At 51.3% G+C, this 19,966-nt stretch overlaps 1 protein-coding gene across 6 annotated transcripts in view; it reads right to left on the reverse strand.

Moving 5' to 3' along the window:
- The window catches only part of GNB1L (G protein subunit beta 1 like), a 62,623-nt gene extending 42,934 nt beyond the window's left edge, over positions 1 to 19,689 (reverse strand). Inside the window, exons 1-3 of one of the 6 annotated variants that reach the window (XM_073223751.1) lie at positions 19,491 to 19,689; positions 19,146 to 19,243; positions 10,147 to 10,517 (exon numbers count right to left, since the gene is read on the reverse strand). The gene's annotated coding sequence lies outside the window, so the exon portion shown is untranslated. Of the gene's footprint in view, positions 1 to 10,146; positions 10,518 to 14,758; positions 15,967 to 19,145; positions 19,244 to 19,490 lie in introns of all 6 variants that reach the window. The other 5 variants (XM_073223750.1, XM_073223749.1, XM_073223748.1 and 2 more) reach the window with 5 other exon arrangements.
- Between the last annotated feature and the right edge of the window lie 277 nt (positions 19,690 to 19,966).

Here is a 19,966-nt window from a genome sequence, read left to right on the forward strand (position 1 = left end):
TACACATGGAATCACCCTCTGATGATGTAGGCTACACCTTCTTCTCAAGTACACATGGAACATGTAAAAATTATCATCTACTGTGTCACAAAGAAAACACCAGTAAGTTCCATAAAGAAGAAATGTTATAAACAAGATTCTATGATGACACTGCAAATTAAGCCAGAAATTAACAAAGTCCCAATTAAAACTTTAAAAACATTTATTAAACAACTTTTAAGTGAGAGGGGAAAAATTTTAACCCACAAATTTAAAAAACAATGAAAAACACTACATATTAGAATTTATGAGATATATTTAGAGCTTTGATCAGAAGAAGAGCAGAGACCAATATCACAAATGAATATCATACAAAAACAGTAAAGGAAACATTATCAAAAATAATACAGCATCAAATTAAGAAAATAATACATGATGACCAAGTGGAATGTATCCCAGGAATGCAAGGTTTGGTTCAACTAGGAAATCCACTAATGCCATACACCATATTAACAGATCAATGGAGAAAAGTTATGTAACTATCTCCATAGATGTTGAAAAAGCTTTTGACATTCAATACCCATTTTTAATTAAAACACTTATGCAAACAGAAACCAACGGGCTTCTTAAAAATGATTAAAATACACAAACACATACTCTTCTTAGTTTTAAAGCCAACCAATTATTTTATGAAGAAAGACTAGACATATTTCCAGTCAGGTCAAAATACCTATTGTTTACACTACTATTCAACATTGCATTGGAAGTTTAAGCCAATGCAATTAAATAAGAAAAATCAATTAGAGACATGAATTACAAAAGATGCTAAACTATCTTCCAGATGACATGATGATATACATGAGAGCCCTAGATAGTTAATGATAAAACAGATTCAAACTTTTTTTAAAACCTTTAGTATCATAGCAGGAAATAAAACTACAATGGCTTCTATATGTACAAACAATAACACGTTAGAGAAAATCCTATTTATAATACCAACTAAGAAGATAAAATACTTAACAATAAATGTTCAAACTTTTGCATGTCAAAAGACATGTAGCATCTCCAAAATACATAGAACCCTTCAAAAATAAGGGAAGAAATACTAAAGAACAAATAGAAAAATGGGCAAAAGACATGAATAGACAACTCATAAAGTTATGAAAATGACCCTTAAAAATACAAAAAGATGCTTAACTTCATTCATAGAACACCGTAAATGAAAACCACATTAACCGCATCGAGAGACCTCTGGTTCTGGCCAGGATGAAGTAAGCTCACGACAACCTTTTTCTCTAGCTGAGCGTAATTAAAAACTATGGGAAAATATAAAAAGCAATTACCTGAAAACTCTGAAGAATGAACAATAGCAGGCAGATATGGGAGGCAAGCAAAACCTTGAAGAAGTGATCTGTATGTGAACAAGTTTCCTGTTCTTATTTTTAAGTCTTGGGGCCTTGCCTCGCGGGCAGACCCAACCTGTATGGCTACAAGGCGGCAGTGGCTGAACGGAGATAGGAACCCTTAACTTCTGGACAGCAGCACAGAGAAAAAAGTCTAAGGAATAGGAGAGGAAATCCCTGATGGTCTGTCTTTCTCTTCTCTCCTGGTGCTGCCCCAAGGACGGGCACAGAGCTGTGTGGGAGAAGTGACTCAGAGAAACACTTGTCTTTCTGGCCAGAAGAACCAAGCGAAGTGGACCATAGAAAACAGAGTGGTGTGTGTTGGGGGATCACAAGGATTACAGAGGGCAGAGCGGAAGAAAAAGGTCCCTTAATTCTGTGAATGAACCACGGAAGTTGCAGGTTTACCGCTGAGCTGCATATGCCTGGAACAGGCCCCAAATAGCACCAACTTGAAGAATGGGACAAGATTTAAACCACCACCCAAGTTTCAGACTGACCCTGGAGTGGCTGGTGTGTAGCACAGACCCAAAACACAATCTCAAAAGCTTTGAAAATTGAGATTAAAACCACAGCCCACAAACTGTGACACAGAACTCGTGATGCAAATCTAACTGGTTGACTACCTGTTAACAACTACTCAACATTTTCCAGAGGACCCAACGTAATACTCCACCTAGGATATGTCTAGGATACAATACAAAATTATTCAACACACCAAGAACCAGAAATGAGACCAATTCTCAAGGGAAAAGATACCTTACAGATGCCAACCTTGAGATGACTGGAAGTATCAGATAAGAAATTTAAAGCATTCAATGCAATTCCTACCAAAATACCAATGACATTTTTTACTGAGCTAGAGAAAATAACCCTAAAATTTGTATGAAACCACAAAAAACCACCACCACCACCACAACAAAACCCAACCAGAATAGCCCAAGCAATGCTGAGAAAGAAGAACAAAGCTGGGGGATCACACTCCCTGACTTCAAATTATACCACAAAGCTACAGTAATCAAAGCGGTATGGAACTGGCACAGGAAGAGACCCATAGATCAACAGAACAGAGAGCCCAGAAATAAACCCACACCTGTATGGTCAATTAACATATGACAAAGGGGGCAAGATTATACAATGAGAAGAAGCTTGTTTCTTCAATAAATGTTGCTGTGAGAGCTGGACAGCTACAAGGAAAAGAATGAAACTGGATCATTGTCTTACATCATATACAAAAATAAACTCAAAATGGGTTACAGATCTAAATATAAGACCTAAAACCATAAAATTCTGGTAGAAAACACAGGCAATAAACTCATTAGTAATCTTTTTCTAGACATGTCTCCCCAGGCAAGGGAAACAAAAGCAAAACTAAACAAGTGCAACTACATCAAACTAAACAAGCTTCTGCACAGCAAAGGAAACCATCAACAAAATAAAAAGACAACCTATTAAATGGGAGAAGATTTTTGCAAATGATATATCCAATGAGGAGATAATATCCAAAATACATAAATTCATATAACTCAACACCAAAACCACAAATAATCCAATTAAAAAATGGGCAGAGGACCCAAATAGACATTTTTCAAAGAAGACATACAGATGGCCAACAGACACATGAAAAGACGCTCCACATCACTAATCATCAGGGAAACGCAACTCAAAGCCACAGTGAGGCATCCGTTCCCACCAGTCAGAATGGTCACCACCCAAAAGACAAGAAAAAATTGGTGTTGACAAGGGTGTGGAGAAAAGGGAGCCTGTGCACTGCTGGTGAGATTGTGAATCGGTGCAGCCACTGTGGAGAGCAGTAAGGAGGCTCCTCAAAAACTGAAAATAGAAATACTATGCAACCCCGTAATTCCACTTCTAGAATTTATCTGAAGAAAACAAAATCTCTGATTCAAAAAGATGTATGCACCCCTATGTTTACTGCCACATTATTTACAATAACCAAGATATGGAAGCAACCGAACTATTCATCAATAGATGACTGGATAAAGAAGAGGTGGTACATATACGCAATGGAATATTATTCAGTTGTAAAAAAGAAAGAAATCCTGCCATATGCAACAACATGGAGGGATCTAGACGGTAGTATGCTCAGTGAAATAAGCCTGGTGGAGAAAGACAAATACCGTATGATTTCACTTATATATGGAATCTGAAAAACAAAACAAATGAAAACTGAAATAGACTCAGAAACACAGAAAAGACTGGTGGTTGTCATAGGCACGGGAGGTAACAGGATGAGGGAAACAGGAGAAGGGGGAAAAATTAGTGCAAATGTTTGATACCTTGATCTGGGTGATGGTTGCATGAGTGTGTACGTGTCAAAATTTATCAAGCTGCACACTAAGATTTGTGCCTTTTATTGTATGTACCTCAATATTAAAATTTCTTTAAAAGTTTTAAAACCGCTTTTATGAGGCAAAGGTAACACACTTGAATGGAAGGAAAGTTCTCAGCAAAGAAATATAAATTATTTTTTAAAGGAAATTTTGAAACGAATAATACAATATTTGAAACAAAAAAAACATAATGGATGGGAGATGATAAAGGAAACAGTCGATCACAAAGACTGATCAATATAATTTATACAATGTAGGAAGAGAAAGAAAAAAGATTGAAATAAATTATTAGACCAGGGAGTTATTAACAGAAAAAGGTGTAACACTCGTGTCACTGTAATCTGAGAAGAAGAAAAAGAGATGGAATAGGAAAATTACTTGAATAAATAATGCTTGAAATTTTACAAATTTGGGAAAATACAAAATGTATAGATTCAAGAACTCAAGAATCACAAGTAGGACAAGACCACACTCAAACCCGTCATAACTAAACCACTGAAAAATGACAAAGAGAAAATCTTGACAGTAATGACACATTATATACAGGGAAATAATCATTTGAATGGGTGTGGATTTCTCATTAGAAACCATGAAAGCCAGAAGGCAGTGGAAAAATCTTTCAAGTACTAAAAGAAAAGAACTACACATACAGCAAATTATCCTGTGGAAATGGAGGCAAAATAAAGACATTCTCACATGAAGGAAAACCAAGGGAACTTCTTGCCAGCAAATATACTTTAAAAGAAATACTAAAGGAGGTTCTATAGCTTGAAAGAAGTGTGGAACTTAAAGAACTGGAGGATAAATGGTAAATACCTGGGAAAACATAACAGAAAAACTCTCACTTTTTACGTGAACATGTATATTGTTAAAATTATAACACTGCCCAGTGGGCTTTTCAAAAAGACAGCTATACTATGAAGGTAGGATGGTAAAGGGGTCTACATGCTTGTAAGGCTTCTATATTTTACTTGAAACGAAAAAAATTGAAAAGACTATGAAAGATTAACTATGTATACTGTAATCCCTAGAGCAACCATTAAAAAATTTAATACAAAGAGAGATAGCCAAAAACCCAACAGAAAAATTCAGACAGCATATTTGAAAATAGTCAAATAATCCAAAGGAAGGCAGGAAAGAAGGGAGAGAGGAATAAAAAATCAGAGAAAACAACAAACTGGTAGACTGAGAGCCACATCAGTGATTACAATAGACGTGAATGCTCTCCACTTGTTAACTGTAAGACTCAACAATTACAAACCATTTTAAAAACATAGACACAACTGCATGCTGACCAGAAAAGCCCACTTTAAATATAAAAACATGGTCACCATGTAAGAACTTATTCACTATGTAAGAATTTGTTCACCATGTAAGAACTTGTTTGTTATGTTTCAGAAGATTGGAGACTGACGAGAATTAGGTTTGGAGTGGATTAATGATTGTGCATTGAGTCCCCTATACAGAATTTTATTGTTGTTAACAACTATTTTATCAGTAAATATGAGAGATGCCCTCTCAAAAAAAATATATATATATATATAAAAACATGGGTAGATTAAAAGTAAAAAGATGGAAGAGATATATTGCACAAATAATAAAAGAAATTGGAGTGTACATATTACTATCAAAGTACACTTCAGAACAAGAAATATCTGAGGGATTTAAAAGGATACAAAATGATAAAAGGCGTCACCAAGAAGACATTAAAGCCCTGACTGTGATTCAGCTGACAACAGAACTTCAAAATGCGTGAAGGGAAAACTGATGGAAATCAAAGCAGAAGAAAACAAATACGTGATTATAATTTGAGACTTAAGTAACTCCTAGTAACTGATGAAACAAGTGGCCAGAAAGTCATATAGAAAACCTGATTAATATTATCTACCAAGTTTACCTTGCTGACATTAAGAGAATACTCTACCTGACAGAAAAACACATTCTTCTCACATGCACACAGAATATTCAAGACAGACCACGTCCTGGGTCATAAAACAAACCTTACAAAATGCAGAAGAACCAAAAGCATACAAAGCATGTCCACTAACCTCATAGAATTACCCTGGAAATAAATAACAGAACTCGAAAATCTCTAAATATTTGGAAAATAAACAACCTACGTACAAACAAATGGGTGAAAGAGGAATTCCCAAGAGAAGTTAGAAAATATTTTGAACTGAATAAAAATAAAAAACAAAATATCAAAATTTGTAGGATGCAGCTAAGGCAATATGCAGAGTAAAATTTGTAGCATTAAATGTGTACCTTAGAAAAGAAGAAAGGTCTCAAATCAGTGACCTGGTTTCCACCTTAAGAAACTAGAAAAAGTGGAGGAAAATAAGCCCAAAGCAAGACAAAGGAAGGAGATAAATAAGGGTAGAGCAGTAATAAACGAAAGAGAGAATAGTAAATAATAAAGAAAATCAAGAAACCAGAGATTGATTGTTTTTCTAAAAAAGAGTAATAAAATTGATAAATTTCTAGCCAGACTGATCACCAAAAAGAGATAAGAAACAAACTATATTAAAGAAAAAAGGGTGAGCACCACAGTGCCACAAACAGTAAGAGGCCGTGGAGGAAATGCTGTGAACAATTCAGTGCACATGAACTCGGCAACTTCGATGAAATGGAACTGAAGACCAGATTATCAGAAGGACCAAAATAACAGAGGAAAAATGCCGACAAAGCCGAGTGCTGATGGGTCTGTGGCAACTGCAATGCTCATGCACCGTCGGTGAGAACGCAAAACGGGACAGGCCCTGGGCAGTTTCCTATGAAACATATGCGAATCGTATCGCCATGCAGTCCTACCCGGGGTGTTTATTCTAGAAGAATGAAAACATGTGCAAACAAAGGCCTACACGTGAATACTTAACAGCAATTCTGTTCACACTGCCCCAACTGGGAAATAACCCAAATGACTGTCCATGGGTGACTGGCACACTCCTGAGCAATAAAAAAGGAACGCAGAGGGCTTGCCAGAGAATCGTGGTGAGTAAAGGCTACATGAGGTATGAGCCTAGTTATACGGAATTCTGGAAAAGGCAGATGTAGGCAGAGCGCGCAGACGGGGCGGGGAGTGGGGTGGGCAGGGGGCTGACTACCGCCAGGCAGCAGAAGGGTTCCAGGGCAGTGCAGCCGCTTCCGCATCTGGACTGTGGCCGTGCTGTGGTGCACAAGCGGTGCTAAGGCACTGTAAGTCCATTTTGTAATGATCTTGATCATATCAATAGTACATATTCATGACTTCACACTGGTGCAAAGAAATGACTAAATAAATAAATAGGTGGGGTAGTAGACTCATGTCCCATGCAGAATTTCAAATTGATGAAGCTGCTCTCACCCAAGAATGTGGAGCAGAACTCCTACCCTGCACGTGTGGGCTGTGACTTCCTTCATGTGGGGACAGCTAGGCCGGGGCAACGAGTGACTGTACAAGGCAGAAACCTGACAAGCACTACCTCAGCCAGGTGACAAGGTCAGTGCTGACAGTGATGTTGTGTTGACAGCACATGCCAGTTATAATGTGATGAGATGGCACTTCATGCTTGAGGTCTGGCTCCCAGGAACCCACAACCCCAGTGTTGTCATGAGAAAAAGAAGCGACAAACCTCAGCTGAGGGACACTCCAAAGAAGACCTGACTGGGAGTCCTCAAAACTATCAAGGCTGTAGACACAAGAGTGTAAGAACCTGTCACAGCCCAGAGGAGCCCAAGGAGACAGGACGTCTAAATGTAATGTGGTCACCTCCCTGGATGGATGAGGTCCTGGGAGAGGAAAAGGACGTTAGGTAAAGATCCAAGAAATCTGAGTAAGGTTTGGACTCTTGTCAGTGACGCCTCATGAGCACCAGCCCCCTGCCCTGAGGACTCCACACGAGCCGGGCACAGCAACGGGAACCAGCTCGGGTACGCTCCTGCAGACCAGTGGGGGCACCGGCCCCATTTCCTGGGGGGACATTTTTCAAATAAAGTGTACCGCACCGTATTTTTGTGCTATTTCTCTCAAGCTACAATTAATGGCATTTGATTTACCACTAACATATTATGAAAACCCAGTTCTCTGCTTATGTTCTTCTGGCTTAGAGCCAATTTCTGATTCTACATAAGTTGACTTTAAGTAGATTTAATGCCAATTATCAAGTGCTTCTCCCACTTGAAATAACTCACCATCCTATTTTTGCCATAATATGGATTTAAATTCATCAAGATCCCCCAACACAAGACAGTCAGTATTCAGTTAAGCAAATGAGCTGATGACTTTTTTTATTTTATATTTTTGGTATCATTAATATACAATTACATGAGCAACACTGTGGTTACTAGATTCCCCCCGTTACCAAGTCCCCCCACTACCCCATTACAGTGAGCTGATGACTTTTATCACTGGCCTCGTCCTCACCATGGTTACATGCAGCAGGCCAGGGACAGGAAGGCCACCGCTCTGCACCAGCCCGACCGACCCGCCCCCTCTGAAGTAACAGCCCTTCCAGAGGGAAGAGCCTGACTTGGCTGGCCCTCCAGGCTGCCAGGGGCAGCGGCGCTCTCCGCCTACACCGGGAACCGGGAAGGCCTCTCTGGACAGGCCTGTCCTGAGCAAGGCCTCACCACCCTCCCACCTTCCTGATCAGGACAGCGAGACCTGTAATCCACAACTGGCCCCTAATGCCGCATCACAGACAGTGGCCTGGGCCGTCTAAACCAGGAAACTCCCTGGGCTGCTGCTTCACACCAGGAAATGGAGGTCTGGCGCTGCCCTCATTATCTCAGAAATGCAGGGAGCTCCAGGGGAGTCAACAGGTGCACACACAGCACATCAGAAAACAGCCTACAATGTGGGGCACCCTCTCCAAGTCATCACCTCCCAGTCACTGGGGCCCCTGGGGGTCAGCACCCCATCAATGGCATCAGCTCCCTGGACAACACAGGGCGGGCACAGCCCAGTGAGGGTCACCCAGGCCCCCTAGGTAGTTCCTGCCCTAAGGCCAACGACACAGCCCCTCCCGGAGGCCAGACCCACCCGACAGCTGCGGAGGAGCGGCAACTCCACGAGACACGGCAGGGAAGAGGCCTGCTGGGATGGCAAGACCCCCACAGCCACCCGCGCAGGCCCAGGGAAACTGCACCGCCCCCATTGGGCCCAGTCTGGAAAGGACTGGGTGGGGGCACAGGCCACGCTGCCAACTGGGTCTGCACCCACAGCAGCCCCCGCCCTGCCTGGGGAACTCAACTTCACAAAGAAACCATTTCTGGCATGGGGCTCCGTTGGGCGATTCGGAGTCAAAGGCGCACTTCATCGCCCCTCTGTAAGCCCGTGCATTGTCCAGGCCTCTCCCCTTTGAAGCCTCGGTGAGTGATTGAAGCATCTACTTTCTGAGGGGCAGATAGCACCGGGCTGGTAATCTGACTCTAAGCCCGGGGATAAAGGTAGTTTGTTTCCTCTCAGCCCGTCTGTCAACACCTCCTCAGTAATTAGCCCTAATTATTACCAAGGGCCAGCCTCCCATTCGGTTATTAAATCAGAAATAGTATCGTGGCCGGGCATCTGTCAACACCCGGCTGGTGACCTTGGATTCATTGAATCCTCTGTCAGTATCTGTGGCTTCAAAGATGCAGATCCCGGGGAGGAGCTCCAGGGATGCAGTGCGTCCAGCCTGCCTAGGAGGGGGAGGACGGGGCATACGCTGCAGGCCTCGGAGCCCAGCGGGGAGGTGGGCGCTGTCCTGCACCTGCCTCCCCAGGGCAGCAAGTGCACACGGCCATCCCACCTCCCCAGAGACGGACGGAACTGTGCGTGTCGGGAGGGCGATAAGGCCACCTCCAAAGGCCCAGTGGTGTCACAGCAGCCACATGGCGGGCCTCCATCTTGACTGACAGCTCAGCAAGGCCCCGTGCTGGCTGTCTGGTGGGTGCCCGGGAGGCACCTGAGCCTGGCTGACAGGAACCCTCTGAGCCTCTCGCACAGCCGAGGCAGCCCTCGGGCAAAGCCTCTCCCAGACCAGTGAGCCCCCCCAAGCAGAACTCAGGGCAGCTGTGGACCCGGGTTTCAGCACTGGAGCTGCAGCCCTGAGGCCCTGGGGAACGATGGCCGCCCACCTCTGCCCTTGGCCTAAAGCCTCCCCTGCAGCCCAGAGAAGCCATCACTTGCTTTGTGAAGCAGACCCTTTCTGCTCCCAGACACTCAGCCACACCCGGCTTCTCGATGGAAGCTGCACCCTGAGCAGGATTCACTGCCTTGGGCAGCGACGGGCACTGACCACCTCCCTGGGGCAGAGTCCCTGCACCTGGTGGCTGGCTGCCAGTGCTTCCTGGGCGGCCCACTGTGAAGCCCTTCAGCTGCAGTGAGTGCCCCGCACAGTGCCTGCACGGCCGCCCCAGGTCTCTTAGCTCCCCTTCCAGGCAGGCCCCACCTGTTTAGGAGAAGGGGCAGCAGAGGCCGCGCCCAGGACCCAGATCCTCCACTGCGGTCAAGGCCCAGTGGTATGATGGGTGCCCAGCAGAGGCAAGCACCGTCCTTCTGCCAGCGCCCCAAGGACCCTGGTGCACCACGGCCAAGCCCCTGCTGGGTACTCTGCACACGCTCCGAAGCTGGCAGGGCCAGGCCAGGCGGGGGCAGCAGGAGTGAGTCTAGTGGAGACAAAGGTCAGGCGGTGTCTGGTAACCCCACAGCTGGAGCGCATGAGGTGTGAACCACCAGTCCGCCTGAAGCCAGCAGGGCCTTCCAAGCTGTGGGAACTGAGGTACAGGTCGCAGGCTCCTCTGGGCTGGTGGACAGGCTGCCCTAGTGGTCGAGAGGAAACATCAGGGGAGGAGCTCAGGGGTCTCTCCATGGACGGGCATCTCAAGCTGCAGCTGAGATGACTGTCACCCCACAAGCAGGTCCAAGGAGCCCAGCAAGATAGCAGGAAAGAAGCCCAAGTCTGGGCGGTTTCTGTCTGCCTGCCCCTGGCACTTAACAGGCAGGGGAGGGAGCCTGGCCAGCAAAGGGCTGTGGGCCTTTTCTGTCCCTGGTGGACACCCGGAAAACCTTGTTAAGTTTCACAGGAAGTGTGACCAGTCCCATGAGCCAATGCCAGCCTCCGGGGCCCACTTCTGCCAGGTCTGGTCCACATTCACAGACATGCAGATAATGCCCCTACAGACGCACCACACACTCACAAAGGGCTGGGGGTTCTGGGCACACATGCATCTGGGGGCACACAGCCACACGTGCACACTTGCACTAACACACACAGGCTTCGTCCCACAGGTATGGACACAGCGGCCGGCAGCACTTGGCGGAAGCCTGGGAAGGGCAGGGCCAGAACAGCGATCACGGCTAAGGGCCTGCTGCCTTCCAGTCACGTTCAAGGCAGAATGGCGACAGTGAACCCTCAAGTTCAGCAACCCGCCAGGGTGGGGGGATGATGAAGGGACCAGGTGGCTGCGGGGGACGCCATGGAGGGCCCTGGGTGGGGAGGAATCACAGGGCACAACTGCTCTGGCTGGGGTTCCCCTCCCGGCCACCACGACCCAACGCCATTTGCTCTGATTTTCAGGGGAGGAACACAGGGTCTCAGGGAGAGGCCACTGTGCCCCAGACTGGGTTGGGCGCCTGGCCAGCCTCACAGGCTGCCCACTTTTAGAGAACTTGGGCTGCAGTGCAGAAACACCAAGGGGAACAGGGCATGATGGAGACGTGGCGCTCCCGGAGACAGGCAGCAAGCACGCCCACCCGGCAGCATCTGGATGTCAGCACCTGAGTGGCTGAGCACCGGTCACTCCCAAGTCAGCCTGGGCTCAGGTGGGGAGCAGCCCACGTCACTCCTCTCCACCAGTGGGGAGACAGAAGCACCTGCCAAGGGGAGGGGCACCACCCACCCCAGGCCATAGCCCTAGCTCTGTGCCCCCAAGGCCAGGAGGGAAGAAATGGCTGCCCAGGGCACCTGCAGGCCAGGGGCTCCTCCCAAGCCCACCGTTTCTCCCTAACAGAGACCATGTCACCCATCTAGAGCAGGGCACCCAGCTCCTGATACTGGCAGTCACGTGCCACCTAGAAAAGGGGAGACAGGTCCTCGGTCAGTCAGGAAGGAACAGGTCACGCTGTGAAAACACAAGGCCTGTCTCAGCACCCAATGGCTGGTGTCCTCATGACATTAGGACACACAGGTGTAGAGGATGACTGTGAGGACATGGGGGGATGAGGACCCCGCCAACGCCTCACCCTTGGACTTCCAGCCTCCAGACTGTGGGGCAACACACGTCTGCGGTCTGAGCCGCAGAGCCCCAGCACACACACAGGCCTCGTCCCACGGGTATGGACCCAGGCCTGCCACTCCCACTCGATGGCTGCGCCATCAGGTGTCGGCCCGAGTGGATGCTTCTCCTCCATGCTGAGTGCCCACCCCACGGGGGCATCACACACTCCCATCGCTCTGAATTCGGCTTCCTCCAGCCGCAGAAACGGGAGGGAGCGGCACGCACCCCACATGGCCCCCCAGGCTCTCCCTTGCCTCCATGTCTCTGGAGAGGTGCACCCACCAGGGTTTCTCCAGCCGGGCCCCTGAGCAACTGCCCTGGGTGGAGCACGCAGGCTCACCCCGACCAGTTGGATGGGGTGGCAGCTTTAGTTTCCTCGCTCCTTCCTGCTGGGCCCATGGGCTGCTTGCAGTTCTGCTATTAATGCAGTGACGCCCGCTAGGCAGTCACTAGGGCCCAGGTATCTCACTGAACCATCCCACTGCCAAGAGGACGGAGCATTGCAGACAAACCACCCACAGAGGTCAGGGGACACTGAGGACCCTCAGCCTGAAGTGGAGGTGGCGAGGGGCGACCAAGCCCATCTATGCTCTGAAAACCCCCACTGCGGACGAGCAACAGCCGTCTGCACGTCGGCCAGTGGTCAGCATGTGCACACCTAGAAAGGCTGTGTGTGTGAACTGTCATATCTGATACCCTCACCAACAGTGTGAGAAAGCCTGGTTCTCCATACCTTCGGCAATTCTGCAGAGCTGAGACTTTTAAGGTCCTGGGACCACGGACAGAAAAAAACATTCACACTACTTCCCTGTGGTACTTCTAGGATTTTCTTTTAAATGCTGAAATCTAATCCATCTGGAGTATAGACTGGTATACAGTGAGGTGCATGTCTGGTTTTACTATTTTCCAGATGGCTAAGCAGTTGTTCCAGCTCCTTTTACTGAATTGAATAATCTGCTTTCCACCATTATTTTGAAACAATGCCTTTAGCATGAACTAAATTCCTGTACTCATCTGGCTTTATTTCAAAGTTCTCTATTCTTTGCTCATCCGTTCGCCTGATGTCCAAGCACCTTTGCTACTGCAGCTTTTTAAGACGTTCAGTATGTCATGGGACGTCACCCTCAGTACTTCCGGTGTTGGAATTTTCCTTGGAGACAAGTATTTTAAAAACCTTCCCATAGTGACCACTGTGTCCTGCCTTCAGGAAATAAAATCTCCCGGTATTTCCAAGGGAAGTGAAGGATAGACATGATGGCCTGGGGGCAGGCCCAGCACCTCAGCCTGCTCTGGGGCACACCCTCCTCCCAGTGCTGCCGACCTCCAGCCTGCCTGTGTGGAGCATGACCCAAGAGCCCTCCTCCCACCACGGGGCAGGGCTTCCTCTCTTGGCCCTCTGGGTTCCTTTCCTCCAGCAGAGGGGGAAGCAGCTAGGTCATCTCATCTACTCAAAGGCAGGGCACAGTGCTAGCTGGAGAGGAGCTGTCACTTTGCAACACCATACCCACTGCCTGCGTGAAGGGCAGGCCAGAGCCCTCCCACCCTCCGTTTCCACCCATGTGGGCACCCAGGAATGAGCAGCCCTGCCATCACCACTGAGGCCCTGCTTCATGGCAAGAAGCCAACCACAACAGGATGCATTTCCCAAATTAAGGTCATCTGGTCTCTCCCCAATCCGTCTGGGCCTGTTCTGGCAGAGCTTGCTCTCAGGAGAGGTAGGCCAGATTACAACCTGAGCCTGCTGGAGCCGTCTGGGGAAAGAAAGGCCACAACGGGACAGGGGTCCCGAAGAGAAGACGACAATCTTGAGTTACAGGGATTCACTTCATGTCCATGAAATGCAAACAGGAAAGGCATCCTGTGCGAAGGCCAGCAACACAGTGGGGGTGTCAAAGGTGACCAGGCATCCGTCCTGGAGAGCAGCAACATGTTCTACTGCGAGCCATCCTGCCATCTGAAACAAGTACCCTCCCAATCACCAGTACCAGATCCACAGGCAGGCCAGGCCATAGCTGAGGGGCAGTGTCGGGACAGGGAGCAGCCCAAACTGGGTCTGTAAGAGTGCTGGGACTTGAGCAGTAGCATGAAGGGGCAGCACTTGTGACTGGGGCTGGGCTGGAACACGCAGGGATTTTCCACATTTTCCACATTCGGTCAGAATCAGGATAGCACAGTGATATGTCATCTTGCTTTAATTACATCAGCTTTCCACCTATTTCCAAGATTGGCAGCTCTTTTACTTACAAGGTATCTGTACCTTAAAACAACTCACACATAAAACCATCTGAACCCAGAGCCTTTTTAAGTGAGTTACTAGATAAAATAATCCCATTTATTTTACTTAAAAATTTTTACCAGATGTTTGTTTTAAACTGTTTTTCCTAAAATAGTTTTAGTTGCAGTTCACATTTCTATTTATTTTTTCTTCCTACTTTCTAGGAAAGTATTCTTGTTTTGTTTCCACAACTGTAAAACTGTAGAGGCCTGAAATTCTTGCCCCTCTGAGTGGTGACTGTACCCATCCTGTGTTAAACCTGGATTGAGGGAACTTCTGAGCTCAGCACTCACTATTAGGAACCCCATCCTTGTGCAGAACAGGTCTTTCTTCATTCCAATCCTCTGGCCCCTGGGGCCTTACAGCTCTGCTCTGGCTGCCTTTCACCTCTGGAGGCCCTTGGAAGTCAGTTCTCAAGGTCACACTCCGCTCCCAAGCCTTCCATTCCCACCCATTCAGGCAAACACCTTCTACCAGATCCTCAAAGACCACACTGAAAACAAGCACACCTGCAGCACTGGCGTGGGGTGCTCGGCTGGGAACCAGCCTTTGCTCCTGATGCAGGCAGTGCTCCAGCCAATGAAATAAGGGCTCTCCTTGTTGGTGGCCATCACACTACAGGCTCAGCTGTGGATCCAACATACATTTAATGAGCACCGACTGTGTACCATGGACCTAAAGCAGACCAGGAATGGAGGCCCTGCCCTAGAGGCTCAGGGTCATTTACAGTACTGGGGTTTAGGTGCTGAACCAGCAATGTGCACAAGTGGGTGGGAGGCAGGGACTGAAGAAGAGCAGAAAGCTGGCGGGCAAAGGCACTGAGACACAGGAATTCATGCCGACTTCTGAAGAAAACCAGGTATGACTAGAATGTACACATACAGAATGGGAAAATGCCTGGAGTACAGCCGGGACTGGCTAAGCTTACATCCCAACTCCCCAGATGGCCAGGCTGCTGGCCAACTCCCAGCGAAGGATCCTTCTCTCTCGAGATACCATCCCAGTCGTCCTGAATGATGAAAGTGGCTGTTTCCTTCCGGTAGCCTTCCTTAAATTCCAGACCAGAGGACAGAGGTCACAGGGCACAAGATGGACAAGGGGGCCAAGGCAGGGACACCCTCAGGTACCAGAGCCCAACAGGGCTGACGTGGCACATCAAGTCCAGTCCAACCAGCGATGAAAGGGTATGGTTTTGGGGCTTACAGAGACATACAAATATCTGATGGGGACTGATAGCCCCTTGGCCATGGGGGCAATTGGACGATGAGGGGCACAGGGAAGAGGCCAATAATGTCCTGCTGTGACTACAGGGAAGGGGACAAGAGGGCTACTTGTGCACAGATGGGGTGGAGCTCAAACAAGCACCCCTCCTGTCCAGCACTGGGGCAAGTGCACAGGGCAATACCTGGCATGCTCTGCCCACAGTCACGCAGCAATGCCACTCGGTCCTGGCAGGGGGCTGTGGGGCTCCCTGGCTAGGCAGGCTCCTTCATGCAGAGACACTGCCGCCTCTGCCTGGGCTGTGCTCAGAATCCAGGGCTGTGGGGTGGGGAGTGGGAGATGGTGGCTCTCCTGGGGCTTCCAGGGCGTTTGCTGCCCTGCCAACTACCTAGGGATGCCGCCGGTCTCCCTCCGTCTCAAAACCTTCCTCCTTTGTCTTCTGGGGCTCTGGATGCCCCTGGACGAGCTGGATCTTTCTGGGCAGGGGTCCAGCAGACTGTGAAAGTAGAGACAGATTTGGGGCCCTTCTCCTTGCTTGGAGGAGGCAGGCCCCACCGGACCAGAAGCAGCGCTACACGCAGGCGTGGACAAGGCCGTGGGCCCCGTGATGCTCTCTGTGGCCAGCCGCTGCTCAGGCAGCTGGGACCAGGAAGAGCAGGAATGGCCGGGGCAGCTGGCGCAGGCCTGGGATGTCCCCATGTCGAGTGCCAGGGCCCCCAGGAACCCAGCTAAGTACTGTCTTGCCGCAGGCAGCTGCAGGGCCACTGGTGGCTGGCTGGAGGCTGGGCAAAGGAGCGGGGCACTGCGCATGGTACTCAGCATAACTGCTCAGGTCTTGACTAGCTTCCTCAAGATCCTGGCCAAAGAGCTCATAATCGTCAGACACAGTGCTCCAAGGTGCCTGTCAAGGTCGGGGGCCGCCCACACCTGGGCTTGACCCATCAGGCACCCAAGGATCTCGCAGATGTGGCCGAGGTTGTCCTGGCAGTGCTCAAAGTGCAAGTACATGTAGTAAGTGGGCCAAAAAGCAGTCCAGTATCCATGGGGAGCCATTGAAGGTGCCTGGGTCCAAGCCTGGTGCCCAGTGGTTATCACCCTGAGGGGCTGTGGGCCAGAAAGGCACACAGCCATTGGCCCCCTTTCTGTGGGCTTACTGCCGGAAGCGCCGCTCACCCTGCTCTTCTGCTCCATGGTCATACGCGTACACACAGGGTCGCCACAGCAGGGCTGCTCAATCCAGTGGTCTGCTACGGCGGGCATAGGTGACCTCAGGAGAGGCCCAGTCCATCTGGTGCCAAGTGTGTGTGTTGGCGTAACTCGCTGCTGCCTGCACGGGATTGTGAGGGCCCTGCTGAAGGCGTTGGCCACGAGGCATGCTGGGAGCGGAGCGGAGCTGCCACACCCACTACAAGCAAGAGGGGAGAAAGAGCCGGCGCAGAGGCAAGGGTGGACCGAGGCAGCACAGAGGACGCAGCAGGACAGAGATGGGCCACAGAGGGGTGCGGCAAACCCGGGCGGTCCAGGCAAGTGCTGACGGTCAGGGGAGCTGACCACTGCGGCCTCAGGAGAGCTGGGAGGAGCTGTGGGGCTGCTGGACGCAGGCCACCATCCGAGGTGATCTGTCCAAAAACAAGGCGGAGAAGAGCGGAAACCAGGCTCGACCATCGCCACTGCGCAGCGGGAGGCAGCAAGCAGACAAGCCCCAGTGCCCGGCTAGGAGCTCTGAGTCGGAGGGCCCAGGAGTCGGGCCTGGGAGGTGAGAAGGAGGGCAAGGCAGATGCCGCCTGGGATGTCTCCAAGGCGGGGTGTGATGGTGGACGCCGTCAGCCCCACAAGGACAGGGGTGGGTCCAGACTGGAGCCCCCTAGGCTTCCCTCTACAGCCTGGCTGCCTGCCAGGATAGCAGTGACCTTTCACTGAAGGTTCCATCCATGCCAAACACTGACCTCCTGATGTGGGTAGTGCTTATCATCCCTGAGAAAGACGGTGAGCGAAGGCCCTTGTCTGCAGCCACACATCAACCAGCAAGGGGCGGAGGCAGCCGAACCCAGCAACAGAGAGCACACGCTTGACCACCGCAGATCGCCATGCCGGCTCCAAACTACCCTTCAGGGCCCACTGAGGGGTTCCTGGCCACCCGAGCACTGCAACTGTTAGGTATGCAAACCATGTCGGAGGATCCTTCCACATCACAGTTCTAGAAGCATGGTAGAAGCTACCTGCATACCCAACAGAAGCCTGGAGCCCCACTATTCTGTGCTCCCCAACCTGCCCCAGATGCTTCACAGACTCACCTCACCACTGAGAGCACAGCCTGCAGGCCATGCCATTGCCATACCCACCCAAACACCACCTCCCTGCATCCTCATCCCTGTCAAGAGCCCAGCATCTCAGCCCCAAAATTTAACACGTTCTGTGTCTTCTCTCACAACCCCGCAGTCCTGCAAAGAAGACCTCCAGAGCAGCAGTCACCAACCCTGAGCAGCCCCAAAAGCCCTGAAAGCCCTGAGGCGGGAAAGGAGGCTACACCCACCAGCAGGCACAGTTCCCTTCCAGGGCAAGGAACCCTTCCTGGGGCTCTCACACTGCCCAGCCCAAAGGTGGCCACTTCCTCAGTCTCCCTGCAAAGGGAGGTCCACTTGTGGCCTCTGTGGGACACTTTCTGCTTCAGCCTCCTTGTGCCACCTCCCCAGCTCCCTCCACACATCCCAGTGCTCCCCCAGGCTCACACGTGGGGCACCACCCCCTGCACACACTTCCTGCAGTTTCCTGGGGTCATCTGCTGTCCCTCAGGGTGAGTTCCTCCCTCAAGGCACAGCTCTGTTGGTATTTCCTCCCAGCACCTCCAGGATAGCCCGCAGCCCTTGAGGCCAAGGACGCCAGCACCTACCCACACCACCCAAGCGTTCTGGAACCTCTCAGGTACGTCCCCCATCCCCTACTCAGGGAGGCCTCCACAAGAAAGCCCTTCGCATCCTAATGCAAGACAAGAGTTCTCTGGGACCTGCTGGCCACACTGGCCCAAGAGGCAGTGCATGAACGCAGTGCGCTCCTGACTCCAGTCCAATCTCTCACCCAGCTCTGAAAAACCAATAAACCATGAACTCCACTCCAGTTCCTACCACCAAACCGATGTCAAGTGCCAGGCTGCCCGGAGAGACTCTATCCTGTGCCCAGAAGCCCCTGCTTCCTCCCAGTCCCAACCTCCCACCCCTAGCAAGGACCCTAGCTGTCACCTCGCCGCCCATCAGAATGCCCGTGTGCCCCTGGGGCCCCGGGGAGGCCGCTGTCCTGCGTCACCCGGCCAGCCCAGCTTGGGCCTGAACTGCGTCTCTCACCACTTTTGAGAACTTCGGCCCGCCCACGCCGACCCCTCAGCTGACCCCTCTCCGCCTCTCCCCCCATTCTGCCCGGCCCTGGGGGTTCGGGCCCTTCTCCGGGGCTGGACAGCGCTCTCCCCGAGGAGCGGGCACCGTGGCGCATGCGCGTTTGCCTCCGCAAAGTCAAGGGCCGCCGCCGGAACGTGGGAGAGCCGGGGGCCCCGGGAGCGCAGCAACTTGCTCGAAGCGTCACAGTAAGTGGAAGGAAGACCACGGCAGCCCCCTCCCGCAACCGCCATGCAGGAAACCGCGGGGATGTGCGCACAAAGCCCTGCCGCCATCGAGGCCGACCTACCTGCGGCTGCGCGAGGATCGGCGAGCGGCGCCCGCGGATCTGCGATCAGAGACGGTGCGGCCGCGTCTCCCTCCCAGGGCGAGAGTCCCAGGTGTCACCTGGAAAGTGGAGAGAACGGCCGCCGTGAGGGTGGGCGCGGCGCGACCCCCGGAGACGGCGCGAACCGCCCGAAAACGACTCCAGGTGCCCCCAGCCGCCGGCGCGGACCGAGAAACCGAGGCGCTGCGGCCGGTAGGGCAGGGGACGCAGGCCGCGGCTGCGGGCGCCTCTCCGCAGACGGGGGGTTGGGAAGGGACGGAGGGGCGGGGCCCCCGCCGGTGCCCGGATTCCCGCCGCCCCACTGACCCTTCAGCCCCAGTCAGGCTACGCCCGCGCGGAGGAGCGAAGCGATCCGAGCGGGACCGTGTCGCGCAGTCACGCTCCCTGCGCGCGCGCGGCCGCGCCGTACGTCCCTGCGCCGGCTCCCTGCGCGCCCACGACGGCCTCCCAGCCGGGCTGCGCCTGCGCCTTGATCCGCGGAGCCGAAGCCGCGCAGGCGCCTCCGGGCCCTGCCAGCTAGGCAGCGCGGCGCGGGGGATGATGGGAGCGCGCCCGGCCCCGCGCTGCACCGGAGAGCGGACCTGACAGTGCGCGCAGGCGTGCGGGGCCGCGGCCGCGGGCAGGGGAAGCGCGGGGGCCGAGGAATGAAGGCCTGGCCGGGGAGGCCGTGACGCGCACGTGGCGCTGCCCCGATGCTGCCGCAGCCCGCGAGTCGGCCGGGCACTGGGAGGCCACTGAGCGGCTGGAGGGCATCAGGGAATGTCTGGGAGGAGGGATGCAGC

Source organism: Manis javanica, chromosome 15 (genome assembly GCF_040802235.1).
Source record: "Manis javanica isolate MJ-LG chromosome 15, MJ_LKY, whole genome shotgun sequence".
In the NCBI taxonomy this organism is placed as follows: Eukaryota; Metazoa; Chordata; class Mammalia; order Pholidota; family Manidae; genus Manis; species Manis javanica.